Source organism: Chlorocebus sabaeus, chromosome 23 (genome assembly GCF_047675955.1).
Source record: "Chlorocebus sabaeus isolate Y175 chromosome 23, mChlSab1.0.hap1, whole genome shotgun sequence".
NCBI lineage: Eukaryota > Metazoa > Chordata > Mammalia > Primates > Cercopithecidae > Chlorocebus > Chlorocebus sabaeus.
The window spans coordinates 42,875,926-42,893,199 of NC_132926.1; the positions used below are offsets into that span (position 1 = coordinate 42,875,926).

General features: G+C 44.5%; 1 long non-coding RNA gene and 1 other non-coding gene across 2 annotated transcripts; both read right to left on the reverse strand.

Annotated features, from left to right (window-relative positions):
- Positions 1–942: 942 nt before the first annotated feature.
- LOC103244631 (uncharacterized) lies at positions 943–13,141 on the reverse strand. The gene is made up of 4 exons (XR_501670.3): positions 12,580–13,141; positions 10,627–10,654; positions 8,298–8,379; positions 943–7,661 (listed from the first exon to the last, which is right to left on the reverse strand). It is a non-coding gene; the product is annotated as an uncharacterized lncRNA (long non-coding RNA).
- LOC119618493 (small nucleolar RNA SNORA74) lies at positions 7,730–7,930 on the reverse strand. The gene has a single exon (XR_005234790.1). It is a non-coding gene; the product is annotated as a small nucleolar RNA SNORA74 (small nucleolar RNA).
- Positions 13,142–17,274: the final 4,133 nt, after the last annotated feature.

A 17,274-nucleotide genomic window follows, 5' to 3' on the forward strand; every position in this document is an offset into this window, starting at 1 on the left:
ATCCCCAATTTAGCAGGCATATACATATATAAAGGGAACCCAACTTCATCTCTATCTTCTAAAAATTTAAGTAAACCCTTGAGGAATTAATTTTTAAATGTCATAGTGCCAGGGGTGATGGCTCACATCTGTAATCCCAGCATTTTGGGAGGCTGAGGCAGGCAGATCACTTGAGGTCAGAATTTCAAGTTCAGCCTGGCCAACACAGAAAAATATAAAAATTAGCCAGGTGTGGTGGCGCACCCCTATGATCCCAGCTATTCAGGAGGCTGAGGTAGGAGAATCACTTGCACCTGGGATGCGGAGGTTGCAGTGAGACGAGATCTTGCCACTGCACTACAGCCCAGGTGACAGAGCGAGATTCTGTCTCAAATAAAAATAACAATAACCCATAGTTTCTTCAAGACACAACAGGGCAAGCATTGAGGAATTTTAAAAAAGTGATAAATCATATCATAGGGCAAGACTAGGGATTAGAATGTGGCATTCATTAAGGCTTTCCAGAGGAATATTTTTTTAAAATCTAAAAGACTATATGTTTTGTTCCATTAGGACAAAAGAACCCACTGCAAGAGTAGCCGAGATGTTGACCGTCTGAAACAAGGTATTTGGCATTTGGAATTGGTGTAAGAATCTGTAAGTAAGGCATTTGAGTAGTCCCTTCAAGATGTTAGATTGAACGAGGCTGATGATTGAAGAAGCAGAAATTTACAAGACTTAATACATGAAAGCTCCTAAACCAAACACTACTTTTGGAGCCAGATTCATTCAACACCACACAAGTTCTTGTGTGACTGTGACTTTGAGCAAGTAACATGTACCTTGTAGGGCTGTTAAAAGAAGAGATGTATTAAATGTATTTAACATGGTCAACATGTAGTAAACAGTATTGATATTCTGTAGCGCCACGTGTCCCAAAGTATACCTCAATGACAAAAATCATAGATTCAAAGATTTTATTTTTTATAGAACCCCAGAATAATAAACATGTTATAATTATACACTTCAATCTGGTTATAAGTTATATCCTGGCAGCTACTTACCAATATGCCTGCTTGTAAGAGAGGTTCTGCAAGTCAATTTACACACAAAGATGTTTCACAAATTTTCTCAAATATAAAGATATTTACAGATTACTAAAATAATAACAAAAGCCTGCACATGTGTTTTAGTTAACAGATGTCTGAAATCTAAATAGCAAGTCTCTGCAAATCCATTATTTTCTTTTTTTTTTGATACAGTCTCCGTCTGTTGCCCAGGCTGGAGTGCAGTTGTACGATCTCAGCTCACTGCAACTTCTGCCTTCCAAGTTCAAGTGATTCTCGTGCCTCAGCCACCCAAGTGGTTGGGATTACAGGCATGCACCACCACACCCAGCTAATTTTTTAATTTTTTTCTTTTGTAGAGACAGGGTTTCACCATGTTGGCCATGCTGGTCCTGCCCTGGCCTCAAGTGATCCAGCCTCCTCGGCCTCTCAGTGTTGAGATTATAGGCAACCGTGCCCAGCCAAATCCATTATCATCACTTAATGTTTAAAGGCTACATTTAGTTTCCTATATATTGTTAGGGTTTACTAGTAAATGATTTGGTAACCTGACACCTTTGTATTCATGTCCAAAAAAATTCTTTTACAAGAACAAAAACAGTACTCTTAGCCTCTCTCACTGGAGTATTACTGAAAAGCATGATATTCTTACTCTGTTTTGGGTACATTATGACAGAGAGGTTATTATTACCAACTGTCAGTAGAATTGAGGCTTCTTGACTAAAGGGGATTGAGGTAAACCTTTGGAAGCTCGTGAACACATTTCAAGACACAACATGGCACCTGTGTCTAGCTCTATGGTACAACATGGTACTATAGCACATATAGTGGGTGGCCAGACGGGGAAGGCAGCTTCTCTGCAACTGAGCTGAGATCTCAAAATAGGCAATGTCAAGATGGAACCAGAAGGGAAAAACAGCATGTGTAGAGAGGTAGCCACAAAAGGCTAATTAAAGACTGAAAGAAACCAGGGTGGCCAACAACGGAATCTAAGGGTGATAAAAATAAGAGGCTGAGAGAGATAAGGCTAGACTGCATAAGGCTTGACAGACCATAGCAAGATAAGCAAGAACTGTGTCCTGTTAACCATTATCCCTAACATCTAGCATAGAATTCAGTTAATAAAAGCCATAAACCCTTTAAAAAGGGTGTGAGTCTTCTGGCAAGATAAGTAATTAGCACAGATTATTGTCACTCACTGCAACTCAGCCTTGGAGGGAGTACACAAATCAGAAGGAGGTCAAGTGCCTGGAAAACTAAATGACAGTGCCTGGAAGAACAGATCGTGGTTGGGGTAAGAAAAGGAAGCCCAAGGGATTGCATTGGGAGTTATACCTGATGTAAATGACGAGTTGATGGGTGCTGAGGAGTTGATGGGTGCAGCACAGCAACATGGCACAAGTATACATATGTAACAAACCTGCACGTTATGCACATGTACCCTAGAACTTAAAGTATAATAATAATAATAATAATAATAATTAAAAAAAAAGAAAAGGAAGCCCAGTGTAGAAAAGGATAGAATGCCATGGGGTTAGAGGTAGCAGAGGCTGGGACAGAACTTGTCTATTCTGCCTCCTTTCACCCCTCCTGTTCTTTGCCTTACGTCCAACCCATCACTTGCTGGGGTAGCCAGCCTATTTGAACAGGTTTAGACAACCCTAGAGTTCTCTCCAAGAGAATTAATACTGAGGAGAAGTTCTACCATTGTCACTCTGGTGAAGCACAGATTCTAACTCAGAGACTCTTTGCCTTGAGGGGGATCTTTCGTCTCCTTCAACTCATCAGAACCCTTAGTTCTGGGCTTGGCTTCTCCCTTTCAGCAGCTGATGATGAAATCCCTATCCCCACGGCCGGGCGCGGCAGCTCATGCCTGTAATCCCAGCACTTTGGGAGGCCAAGGCAGGCGGATTACGAGGTCAGGAGATCGAGACCATCCTGGCTAACACAGTGAAACCCCGTCTCTACTAAAGAATACAAAAAAAAATTAGCCGGGCATAGTGGCAAGCGCCTATAGTCCCAGCTACTCGGGAGGCTGAGGCAGGAGAATGGCATGAACCCGGGAGGCAGAGCTTGCAGTGAGCCAAGACTGCACCACTGCACTCCAGCCTGGGCGACAGCGCGAGACTCTCTCTCTCAAAAAAAAAAAAAAAAAAAAGAAATCCCCATCTTCTACTATAAGCTATAAGCTTATGGGGTGAAAATCAGCCATATAAGGATTATAGCATCCACTCTCAAAGACAACAGGCTCAACCACTAATCTCTACATGACAGAATAAACTAAGACCACAGAATGAAAATGGAATGTTTAAAGAATTTAGGAGGCAGTCGGGCCCAGTGGCTTGCGCCTGTAATCCCAGCTACTCGGGAGGCTGAGGCAGGAGAATCACTTGAACCCGGGAGGCAGAGGTTGCAGTAAGCTGAGATTGAGCCATTGCACTCCAGCCTGGACGACAGAGATTCTGTCTCAAATAAAAACAAACAAAAAAAACAAAACAAAACTGTCAAGGTCATTAAAAACAAGTCTAAGAAGCTGTCATGGCCAACAGGAGCCTAAGTGTAATGTGGTATCTTCAATGGGATCCTGGAACAGACAAAACATATTACATAAAAACTAATGAAATCTGAACAAAGTATGGACTTTAGTTAATACTAATGTATCAATATTAGCCCATTTAATTGTGACAACCATAATATACCAATGTAAGATGTTATTAGGGGAAACTGGGTAGGTATATATGGGAACTCTTTGTACCATCTTCCCAACTTTTCTATAAATCTAAAAGTATTGTGAAATAAAATAAAATTTGAAGTCCTTTTTACTGTGCTTTCCCAATGAGTATATCACCCTTAAGAAGCAGCACAGAACACTCTTACACCCTAAAGGGCCTTTACTGGAGGGTAAGAAAGGCCAAATAAGTAACAAGGACTCCTCTGAACAAGCCCTAGGCTACTAAACTGACAAATTTATGACTCAGCAAGTTGGCTCATTATAAGTGTTCCTAAATAGCATTAAGGATAAAGATGTTGCTAAGCAGAGATTTTTAAGTTATTACAGTTAATTTGTTAATTCAGTGAAATTGTTTTTCAAGAGTATATTGACAGGTCCATTAACTGGAGCTGTTCACAAAGCCCTAATTAAGAAACAACATTCACAGGAGTCATTGTCACTCTTTTTAAGTTCTTAATTAGTAGCTCTTAGCATGGTGTTTTCCTTTGTGTGAATTCCTAGGCACTTAGCCATCTCTTTGTGTCCCTTTGGGACTTGCAGAATTTATCCCTTTGGGTTTTGCTTTACTGGTTGAAATTTGAGTGAGACATGATCTAAAATTTCAACATAAAATCCCACTGACACTAGTTTGTTACAACCCAGCAAGTGAAATCATGGACAGGTGCCAGGAATAGTGTTTATTAATTGTGGTTCCCTCATTTTTTTTTAATTCAAGGTTGGTGGGGGTGTTTGGAAACCCTCAATTTTAGTTTTTCCTCTTAATATGGTACAGGCCTAAGACCTGAAACTTGGCCTAAGCAATGAAAAGAGGCACTTGTGTTTACTGCTACCTATGGCAGCTGGCAGCCTGGGTATTTACAGACCAGTAACCCTGCCAGTCTCATTCCAGTTTCCATTGCAGCACGGGAAAAGATTAACAGAAAAAAACTACTTTGGCTTGGTGTGGTAGCTCACACCTGTAACCCCAGCACTTTGGGAGGCTGAGGCGGGTGGATCACCTGAGGTAAGGAGTTTGAGACCAGCCTGGCCGACGTGGCGTGGCAAAACCCCATCTCTACTAAAAATACAAAAAAACATTTAGTCAGGTGTGGTGGCGTGTGACTATAGTCCCAGCTACTTGGGTGGCTGAGGCAGGAGAATTGCTTGAACCCAGGAGGAGGAAGTTGTAGTGAGCTGAGATTGTGCCACCGCACTCCAGCCTGGGCAACAGAACAAGGCATCGTCTCAAAAAAAAAAAAAAAAAGAAAAGAAAAGAAAAAAAACCTACTTCGAGGCCAGGCACAGTGACACCTGTAATCTTAGCTACTCAGGAGGCTGAGTCGGGGGGATCACGTGAGCCCAGAAAGTTGAGGCTGCAGTGAGCTGTGATCATGCACACCAGCCTGAGTGAGACCCTGTCTCTAAAAAAAATAAGTAACTACTTTGGAGCCAGGCATGGTAGCATGTGCCTATAGTCCCAGCTACTTGGGAGGCTGAGGCAGGAGGTTTGCTTGGCCCAGGAAGTCGAGGGTGCAGTGAGCTGTGATTTGCCACTGCACACCAGGCTGGATGACACAATTGAGACCCTGTATCAAAAAAGATTTTAAAAACTACTCTGAAATGTTTTACTAATCTTCTTAGACTCACCAGGAAATAAATTTCTTTGCTTTAAAAAAAAAAAAAAGTCAAGAGGGATATGTAGGTGAATAATTAACTTTATTTATCAAGTAGGAAATCCCATCAAATTATTTAAATGCACATGACTACACCATTGATGCCTTTTGGGATATTGAATACAGGAACAGAAATACCAATTATTTCTCTCTTTTCAAGTAGCAACATAGGAACCTCTCTCTGCTCATGGATAGCCCTACTATAGTCAGGAAAACAACCTGTATGCTTAGAACTTGAGGACTCAGATTTAAAATACTGTAACTCTTCATAACACAAAATTTTCCTCTTTCCTTAGGAGCCATTTTGGTTTTACCAACTTGGACTGAGATTGTGGCTGAATTTGAGAAGTGCAGACTGCTATTCTTTCTTAAGACTTCTCCCTTTGGAGCACATTAAAAGTGGAGAAAACTGGTATAAGTAACCCATGCAAAAAAACACAAATCCCAAACACACAAAAACAGACTATTTTTACTACTGGTTAATTTCTTGCAGTCACCTTAGTGCCCTAAAAGATGAAGAATATAACATTCTAAGGCAAAGCTATTGATAACGTTAAATTTTTCAGGGAGTCATGTTGCTACTGGCTCTGAACCTGTCACTAATGTTCAACTTTCAAGGCCTGAATTTCATTCTCCAGGACAGAGGTTGGCAAACCATAGCCCGAGGGCCAATTCCAGCCTGTTTTGTATGGCTCTCAAAATAAGAATGGTCTTTAAATTTGTAAATCATTGAAAAACATTTTGACACTGAAAATTTTATGAAATTCCAATTCAATGTCCATAAACAATGTTCTATTAGAACTACAGAGTTGTTACTGTCTAAGGCTGTGTTTGCACTAGAGCTGCAAACATAGTTGCAAAAACCACATGGCTGAACAAATGTAATATTATCTGGCCTTTTACAGCAAGTTTGCTGATCCCTGCTTTTGAACAGCAGTGCATAATAAACTTTCTGAATTGGTGGAAATGCTCTCTGAGTTTTCCAGTAGGGTAGTCAGCAGCTAAACAGATTCTGAGATTAAGAAATTGATAGGCCGGGCGCGGTGGCTCAAGCCTGTAATCCTAGCACTTTGGGAGGCTGAGACGGGCGGATCACGAGGTCAGGAGATCGAGACCATCCTGGCTAACATGGTGAAACCCCGTCTCTACTAAAAAATACAAAAAACTAGCCGGGCGCGGTGGCGGGCGCCTATAGTCCCAGCTACTCAGGAGGCTGAGGCAGGAGAATGGCGTGAACCCGGGAGGCGGAGCTTGCGGTGAGCTGAGATCAGCCACTGCACTCCAGCCTGGGCGACAGAGCGAGACTCCGTCTCAAAAAAAAAAAAAAAAAAAAGAAATTGATTAATTTTTATCAACTTACACAGCCACATGTAGCATATAGCTACTGCACAGCAGAGCTCTAGAAAATAAGGGTTGGACTTTAGATTCTAAGAATTCTCTAAAATTCTGATACTTGGCCAGGCACGGTGGCTCATGCCTGTACTCCCAGTACTTTAGGAGGCCAAGGCAGGTGGATCACGAGGTCAGAAGTTCGAGACCAGCCTGACCAACATGGTGAAACCCCATCTCCACTAAAAATACAAAAATTAGCTGGGTGTGGTGGTGCGCACCTATAATCCCAGCTACTCAGGAGGCCGAGGCAGGAGAATCGATTGAACCCAGGAGGTAGAGGTTGCAGTAAGCCGAGATCGCACCATTGCACTCCAGCCTGGGTGACAGAGTGAGACTCTGTCTCAAAAAACAAACAAAAAAACCTGTAATCCCAGCATTTTGGGAGGCCGAGGCAGGCAAATCACAAGGTCAGGAGTTTGAGACCAGCCTGGCCAATATGGTGAAACCCCCATCTCTACATAAAATTAAAAAATTAGCCTGGCGTGGTGGCAGGTGCCTGTAGTCCTAGCTACTTGGGAGACTGAGGCAGAAGAATCGCTTGAACCCGGGAGGCGGAGGTTGCAGTGAGCCGAGATCGAGCCACTGCACTCCAGCCTGGGCAACAGAGCAAGACTCCGTCTCAAAAAAAAGAAAAAAAAAAAAAAAAAGAAAAAAAAATTCTGATACTCTACATAATTTTTCAAATCATAATTTTAAGTACCCTACCCCCGTCTGAGCTGCAGTAATTTAATTGGAACCTACATGACAAGAAGACTACATATATTACTTATCTTGGTGTCACACAGGGCTGTCAGACATCTGGGGTCGTGATGGGGGTAGATGATATTCAGGTGAAGGCATCTAGGATTCAAAGAGGTAAAGAATGACAGGCTGTCCCTAAGACAGGGTCCTTTTTCTAACAGAAAAAAATTGTTTGCACCCAGACTAGGACCAACTCCACAGAAGGAGTCATTCCACTCTCAGAGGTGCAAAACACTGCCCAAAGGTACTCAGCTACAACACTAAAACAGTGCTTGGAGCCAAACCTCAATAAAGACAGTGCTTGCTCTTCCAACAGTGTAACACCATCACAGGCACCACATAAGCCTGGATAGCTGACAACCGCTGGATGATTCCTGAAACAGCTTTCTCATTGTTTCAGATACCTAGGCACTCCAGGTAGAAGACCTATCAGTCAAATGTTGGCTGCAAAACAGGCATGGAAGCACTGATTGCAGACCCTGTTGTCAAACTCTTTAACAGGAATCCCCTTCCATGTTTTCAGTTGTTTTATCCAACATTCAGGGAATTCCTGCCATGTGCCAAGCACTGTGATTGGGATCTAGCAGTGAATAAAACAAGATATACTGTCCTTTCCTTCATGGATCTTACAAATACAGGTTAATTTACCTCTCAATTGTTTCCTGATAGATACCAACTAGCCAACAGGCCTGCACAGAGGAGGCAGTCAATGTTGGAATGAACAGGGATATTTACCTGAAAACTGCACGTGCAGACTGTCACCTGCCACTATTTCCTCTCTTCAGATGGGTGAAGGATGCCCTACTTTCAAGTCATCCTAAAAAGGAAGACAAGCAAACTTAGTGATCTAGTACACAGAACGGTGAATAAATAGCAATGCATTGTATATATATATATTTTTTGAGATAGGGTCTCACTCTGTCCAGGCTGGAGTGCAGTGGCATGACCATGGTTCACTGTAGTTTCAATCTCCTGGGTCAAGTGATCCTCCCAGCTTAGCCTCCCAAGCAGCTGGGACTACAGGTGCATGCCAACACACCCACCTAATTTCTTTTTTGTTTTTTATATTCCCGATGAATTTGAATGTTTGGCACCCCGGTCTAAAACAACAGCTCCTAAGTACCCTTATCTGGAGAGATGGAAACAGAATGCTGCTTGCCATTTATGATTTATCCTCATTTCTACAGCCTCAGGAATTATTTTATTTACCATTATTTGCCTTTTCCCTGCCTAGAGTACTATAAAGCTAACCATCCCCCAAGCCCTACAGATATCACTAGCCTTAAGACCCCATATGTAAAAGGCTATTCACAGTTGAGGCATTCACACAAAGCACTCATATTTAGTTGAGAGAATCCTATTAAGGGAATGCCAACTGATCTAACAAAACAAGCTTTGATAAACAACTCCCCTGCCCCCCAACATCCTCCCCAGTTCCTCCTGTGGAAACTAGGATGTCACTTTTCACAGCAACTGAGGGTCATCTCTTCTCAAAAGAACCTCTTCTCAAAAAATTAGCATTCCAGGCCAGGCATGGTACAGTGGCTCATGCCTGTAACCCCAGCACTTTAGGAGGCAGGAGGATCACTTGAGCCCAGGAGTTCGAGACCAGCCTGGACAACATGATGAAATCCCGTCTCTCCTAAAGCCTGGGCAACATAATGAGACTTTGTCTCTACAACTTAAAAAAATAAACAAACAAAAAATTAGCTGGTTGTGGTGGCACACACCTGTCATCCCAACCACTTGGGAAAAAGCATTCCAAAACAAAATTACTACAAAGGGAACTCAGTAATGGGGCAACAATTATAAAAGGAACTCACTTCAATGGGGCGACAACTATTCATTTCTGAAAATCAGTAAGCAACTAAAGCGAATATACTGTCAGCCCAAAGGAGAAATTAGTGTGGTTGTAGTTGTTCAGTTCCCAGAGCCCCCTCAATCGATATTTTATTTTATTTTATTTTATTTATTTATTTATTTATTTTTTTTTTGAGACGGAGTCTCGCTCTGTCGCCCAGGCTGGAGTGCTGTGGCGCAATCTCGGCTCACTGCAAGCTCCGCCTCCCGGGTTCACGCCATTCTCCTGCCTCAGCCTCCCGAGTAGCTGGGACTACAGGCGCCCGCCACTGCGCCCGGCTAATTTTTTCTATTTTTAGTAGAGACGGGGTTTCACCATGGTCTCGATCTCCTGACCTTGTGATCCGCCCGCCTCGGCCTCCCAAAGTGCTGGGATTACAGGCGTGAGCCACCGCGCCCGGCCCCCTCAATCGATATTTTAATATTTTATTAAAGAGCTAGAGAATGCCCATAATTTTAAAGTGAATTCCCATCAATGTTTCCCTAATAGGGAATCCCATAGATAACTATGGTTGTAAAATCCTCTACAAAGGGAATCATGACTAGCTTTTATGGTGGGTAGTGGGAGCTATGCCCTTTAATTTCAGCGAAATTAGCAAAAATCCCATTGTATCTGGCCCCCTTTGAGCACTTAGTAGGCACTAAAAATAAAGGTGTGACTTTTCCATCTATTTTTACCAACCCCCTCTTCCCATTAGCTTTGTTTTATTTCCAAGGTATGATTCAAGTAACTTCTTGCTACCCAAACCTGTTGGACCAGAACTATTCAGGAAGGTCTAGATTTATTCTCTCTGCAAAAAGTCATGCTCTCACAGATTAAACCTTAATGCAAGCTTTTCCAACCCGCAGCCCAACACAAATTGGTAAACTTTCTTAACACATTATGAGGGTGTTTTTTTTTTGCAACATTTTTAAAATTTAGCTATCAGTTATTGTTAGTGTTACTATATTTTATGTGTGACCTAAGACAATTCTTATCCTTCCAGTGTGGCCCAGGGAAGCCAAAAAACACCCCTGCCTTGATGGATAAGCAACTATGCTGGCATCCTGGGGTAGTCAACACAGAGTTGGCACGAACCAGGGCCAGAATGCCAACCAGCTATTGGCTGCTGTTCTCCCAGCAGTGTAACACTTGCCTAGGTACAAGACAACCTAGGCAGCTGCCTACAGCTGGAGCCAAGAGAGCTGAAGGGATTGCACTCACCTGCAGTTGCATCTGCCACAGCTGGCCTCTGCAATGAAACAACTCCAGGTTAGTCAGCCAACAGTGAACACGTGTGCAGCTCAGAGTCCTTGCCCTCAAAACGTGGTATCTTAGGCCTGAGCCACAGAAACAACAGCAGACAATAAAACCAATAGCTTATCCTTGTTTAGCTTTGTTTTCACCTCTTGTTACTTATACACCACGGCAGTTCAACAGTAGCAAAAGAGTCGATTAAACAAGTATCGGGGAGCCTGGCTCTATCGCCTAACTAGTGTCTAGCCAAATGACACTGGGCGAGTAACCTCTCTATACCTCAGTCTCATTTGTAGAATGGAGATATTATATTACAGGGTCTTTCTCTGTCACCCAGGCTGGAGTGCAATGGCACAATCATGGCTCACTGCAGCCTCCACTTCCTGGGCTCAAGTGATTCTCCCACCTCAGCCTCCTGAGTGAGTAGCTGGGACTACAGGCGCGAGTACACCAAGCCGAATGGGGATATTACTAATAGTACTCTGTACGTAGGGTTGTTGGGAGGCTTAAGTGATATAAGCTAACCCCCAGGATAATGTCTGGTATAGTGTGGGCACTCTGTAAACACCTGAGGAGCTACATTCCAAAAAAGGCTCAGATGGTGAATATGAGTGAGTAAAAAGGGAAAAGTTATCCAGTGAGAGAAATGGGCAGTGAAGAGTGGGAAAACTAGATAGTCCAATATAGGACTTCCTGAAAGACAATAAAAACAGCACTTAGAAAAATAACTGCAGTATTGGATATGAGGGGAATTGGAGGCAGTAGTCATGCCAAGACCTCAACTACTGATTAAGAGCAATAACCAAAATGTTAGGCGGGGCGCGGTGGCTCACACCTCTAATCCCAGCACTTTAGGAGGCCGAGGTGGGCGGATCACGAGGTCAGGAGATAGAGACCTGGCTAACACGGTGAAACCCCGTCTCTACTAAAAATACGAAAAATTAGCCGGGCGTGGTGGCGGGCGCCTGTAGTCCCAGCTACTGGGGAGCCTGAGGCAGGAGAATGTCGTGAACCCGTGAGGCGGAGCTTGCAGTGAGCTGAGATCTTGCCACTGCACTCCAGCCTGGGTGACAGAGCGACACTCCGTCTCAAAAAAAATAAATAACCAAAATGTTTGCACAAATGATAATAAATATTTCTACATAGTCACTATTTTTTTTTTTTAAAACGGAGTCTTGCTCTGTTACCAGGCTGGAGTGCAGTGGTGCTATCTCGGCTCACTGCAACCTCCGCCTCCCGGGTTCAAGCGATTCTCCTGCCTCAGCCTACCGACTTGAGGCGTGCGCCACCACGCCCAGCTAAGTTTTGTATTTTTAGTACAGACGGGGTTTCACCGTGTTGGCCAGGACGGTCTTCATCCCTTGACCTCGTGATCCGCCCGCCTGGGCCTCCCAAAGTGCTGAGATTACAGGCGTGAGCCACTGTGCCCGGCCTCACAGTCACCATTATAATTTATGTAAGGCTAAGATCATACCTTTTTCCAGCCATCCCCAAATTTCACTCCTAACTTCCTCCAAATAATTTAGAGGAACAGGAAAATGAGTAGAGAGGGTTCATTGTTCGCTGGGTCTAAAAACAGATCTAAAAATAGCGTGCCCCTTTCAAGGCTCAGGTTAAAGGGGCTGACTCAGTTCCACCGGACATTTGTTCCTCACAAACCTTCCAAAGTCCCTGCCCCTGGCACTGGGAGATGGAGGCTGTCAGAGTCAGGCTGTAGGGGACTCCCTAGGGAGAAGAGGGACGGTAGAAAAACAGGGGACGACTCCGGGACCCAGGTCTCTTTCCGATGCCCTCCAAGTTCGGGGTCACGAGGGGACGAACCCCAATTTCATCCCGTGCCCCGGCAGAAGCCACCCTACACTGCTTCTTTCCCCAGGCTGGGAAACCTCCAAGGACTCTGCCCTCGGGGTCCTTACTCACGCGCACGTGTTCGGAGCTCCGCAGGGCGCAGCAGCACAGGCAGAGGCCGGAGGGGAAAGGGCAGCCGGGAGCCGAGGGGAGCCCCGCCCCGGGGCGGCTATGGGCGTGGCTTCGGTGGGCGGGGCCCTTGACCCCGCCTAGGAAAGGCCGGGCTTAAAAAAAAAAAAATTGCGAGTGCGGTGGCAGAGGTGAACCTGCTTCTTACAGGAGAGAAGGGCTGGGGTCTGAGCAATGGCTGCGTTTGTTGGACTCCCAATCCATCTCTTAAGGGTAGAAGGGGCGCATAGTTCACAGCTGCTCAGGAGAGAATCTGTGTGTCCTAGTGGAGCCAGGCTTCCTGCCTGCCCACACTACGCGCCCCCGGAACTCTGGTACCCCTCACGAGCATGGCGCCTTTCCGTCGCTGCAGGCCCAGCCCACGCTTTTGCGCTTCCCACGCATATCCTTTTTCTGACTTTCTGCGGCAATGCTGTCATTCGGCTAATGGATCGCCCACCCACGCAGGTCACCTTGGTCCACGGTCTTCGGGATCTTTCCAGGAGGTTTTCGAATAGATTAAGCCAGTCACTCCTACTGCTTACCTCTGCAGGACCGGCATCCCTAGTGCCCTGCAGTGGGATTTTTCGCTGAGCTGCAGTAACTGAAGAACACTGGCTTTCTCTGCTAGACTTGTCCTCCACCAAGGCACAGGCAGGCAGAGTCCTTGGTCAGGACAGACTGCCTGCAAGGCTACCAGGATTTCTTTGGAACACTAAAACTTCCCTCTCCCACTGGCTAGAGTCCATATGATTCCGCTGGGGTCCAGAGTGGAAAGGCCTACAAACAGTAATTCCTAACTCCGTGCTCTAATTCCCCCAAATTCCTTTCCGATACCCGCCCCTCAACAACCACCACCTATCCTGTGGGTTTTGCTGATCTCTTGCACCGGCACCATTGCTAGATGAACCCCTGGCAACCAAGCCACTGCCCTTGGCATCTGACAACATGATTCATTGTCTATTTCCTCAGCTCTTTCATAAAGAAAAAGGTATGCTTCTTGTGCACCCTAACTCTTGCAGACCTCTCCTAAGAAAGCCCAGAGCCCCAGTTTGATTCCAGCAAGAGACCCTAGGCTGTAGGGCCAAAGAGCCACTGGAGGGGAAGTGGCGAGCTCAAATCTTCCCCAGTTTTGATGGAGTTGGACACAGGCTTTGGTTGGGAAAAGGCTTCCATAAATACAGTAATTTAAAAAGTCACATGATCAGTGCTGGGCTGGTAGGCAGGAGCTCTGCTTTGCAGTTAAATAGGAATGTGGCTGAAGACTGCTGCCATAATCAATGCCTACATCCGGCTGTCACAGCGTGTTCATAAAGGAAGGTTATGAGAGCTATAAAACCAGGCAGATTGGGTGGGTAATTGTCCTGCTGAGCTCTGCTAAAGGAGAAATTGCATTGGCATCTCATGTATTTAGCTTTCTTTCCTTCCAAACACACAAAGTGGAGAGGGCAGAGCTACTCTGAAGGTTCATGAAAAGGAAAGATGAGGGTGTATGTGTGTGTGAATGTGCATGTGTGTTTTCAAAGAAGAGACAAGAAGTAACTGAGCACAGGGAGCTATGCAGACCTTTGGGGAGAGAGGGACTAATAACCTGGTGATGACTGGATTCAGATTAGGCCAGGTAGAAGGCAGAATTTGTGTGGAAGGCCAGCCATTATAAATAAGGCTGTGAGGTGAGCCATATTTTCATGTCCTGTTGAACATATGGTCAACTTTTTGGCCTATAGGTCTTTCAGTGACCTTTGGAGAAAAACCAAGATGATTTCTTTTGTTCCCAACTTAAAAATCCTTCATAGTCAGGCCGGGTGCAGTGGCTCACGCCTGCAATCCCAGCACTTTGGAAGGCCGAGGTGGGCGGATCATGAGGTCAGGAGATTGAGACCATCCTGCCTAACACGGTGAAAACCCGCCTCCACTAAAAATACAAAAAAAAAAAAAAAAAAAAAAATTAGCTGGGCGTGGTGGTGGGTGCCTGTAGTCCCAGCTGCTCGGGAGGCTGAGGCAGGAGAATGGTGTGAACCCGGGAAGCGGAGGTTGCAGTGAGCCGAGATTGTGCCAATGCACTCCAGCCTGGGTGACAGAGCGAGACTCCGTCTCGAAAAAAAAAAAAAAAATTCCTTCATAGTCAACCTTTTTGACTTCTATCCTTTTAAATTTTGGATTAATTTTGGTGGGTTGATTTATGTTTTTTTTTTTTACCTGTAATATCAACTATTTTTCTACTTTTTTGTTTCCTCTTTTTCCAAAGACAAAATTGTTGAGAATAATAATAAAATATAAAAGGGAACATTTCTGGAAAAAGAAAAATGCAGCTAGATGGAAAGTAAAGGACTAGGGGAAGTCCATTAGCTCTAAGTTTGACCTCATAACTTAAAGCTGACCTCAAGTTACACCAGGTCCCCAAGCTTCTTGCCTGCCTTTCCCTTTCTCCTACATCTCCTCTCATTCCTGCTTCCCTCCTTGATGACTTCTGCCTCTGTGACTACTCTTTTTCTCTCTCCCTAGACAGGAACCACCAGTAGAGAAATATCTAGTTGTTTGTTCAGTTAGTTAGTCACTCAGTCAATCAACATTTACGAAGCATCTATCATGTGCCAGACTCTGTTCAGATGCTGCAGACAAAGTCAGAATAATAGAGATTCCTGCCTGCCTAAAGCTTACAGTCTAGTGGAGAAGAATGACAAGTACTATATGTATTCTTGGTCACATGTCAGGGGGCAGCTAACATAGTCTAAGGGGTCAGGAAGAGTACTAGAGAGAGTTGTATTCTCTCTGGCTGATCCTAAGGGCTTAGAGTAGAGGAGGGACCCCTCTTCCATCTGTGTACTCCTCTTGCTGCTATGTACTAGCTACCCAATTAGAGTGGGGCTCTTCAGTTGTCCTTGTTATTTCTCAAAAGCATAGTTGGATTGGCAAGGATGTGGAGAAATTGGAACCCTCATACACTGTTGGTGGGAATGTAAAATGGTGGTGCATCTGCTTTGGAAAACTGTCTGGCAGTTCCTCAAATGATTAAACATAGAGTTACTTTATGACTCAGCAATTCCAGTCCTAGGTATGCACCCAAGAGCAAATAAAGCCTGTCACACAAAAGCCTATACAGAAATGTTTATAGCACCATTATTCATAATAGCCCCCCAAAACCAAATGTTCATTACTTGATGAATGGAAAAAAAAACAGTGGCATATCCATACAATGGACTATTACTCAGCCCTAAAAGGGAATGAATCCTGTAATCCCAGCACTTTGAAGAGGCTAAGACAAGAGGATTGCTTGAGCCCAGGAGTTCAAGACCAGCCTGGGCAACATAAAGATGGGACCCCATCTCTACAAAAAATAAAAAAAAAATAGGTGGGCATGGTGATACACAACTGTAGTCCCAGCTATTTAGGAGGATAAGGTGAGAGGATTGCTTAAGCCTGGGAGGTTGAGGCTGCAGTGAGCTGTGATCATGCCATTGCACTCCAGCCTGAGTGACAGTGAAACTCTGTCTCAAAAAAAAAAAAAAAAGGAAGAAGAAGAAGAAGAAGAGTCTGCGCATGGTGGCTCACACCTGTAATCCCAGCACTTTGGGAGGCCAAGGTGGGGGGATCACTTGAGGTCAGGAGTTTGAGACCAGCGTGGTGAAACCCCGTCTCTACTAAAAATACAAAAAATTATCTGGTTGTGGTGGCTTGAGCCTATATTCCCAGCTACTTGGGAGGCTAAGGCAGGAGAACTGCTTGAGCCAGGGAGGCGGAGGTTGCAGTGAGCGGAGATGGAGCCACTGCCCTTCAGCCTGGCAACAGAGCAAGACTCTGTCTCACAAGAAAAAAAGAAAAAAATGAATCACGTACTGATTCATGCTACAACATAGATGAACCTTGAAAACATTAAGATAGGCTGGGCACGGTGGCTAACACCTGTAATCCCAGCACTTTGGAAGGCCGAGGCGGGCAGATCACGAGGTCAGGAGATTGAGACCATCCTTGCTAACATGGTGAAACCCTGTCTCTACTAAAAGATAGAAAAAATTAGCCAGGCATGGTGGTGGGCACCTGTAGTCCCAGTTACTCGGGAGGCTGAGGCAGGAGAATGGCGTGAACCTGGAAGGCGGAGCTTGCAGTGAGCCAACATCATGCCACTGTACTCCAGCCTGGGTGACAGAGTGAGACTCCATCTCAAAAAAAAAAAAAAAAAAAAAAAGAGAAAGAAAGAAAACATTAAGATAAAGAAGCTGGTCACAAAATATCACATATTGTTTGATCCCATTCATATGAAAGTCCAGAATAGGAAAATCTGCAGAGACTGGAAGGAAAATCTGTAGAGACAGGAAGTAGATTAGGGGTTGCTTAGGGTTGAGTGGGGGACAAGGTGATAGCTAAGGGGCTTGGAGTTTCTTTTTGATGTGATGAAAATGTTCTAAAATTGTGGCAATGGTTGCACGTAACTGAGTATAATAAAAACCATTGAATTGCACTTTTTTTTTTTTGAGACAGAGTTTTGCTCTTGTTGCCCAGGCTGGAGTGCAATGACACGATCTTGGCTCACTGCAACCTCTGCCTCCCAGTTTCAAGCAATTCTTTCAAGCAATTCCTGTCTCAGCCTCCCCAGTAGCTGGGATTACAGGCACCTACCACCACGCCTGGCTAATTTTTGTATTTTTAGTAGAGATGGGG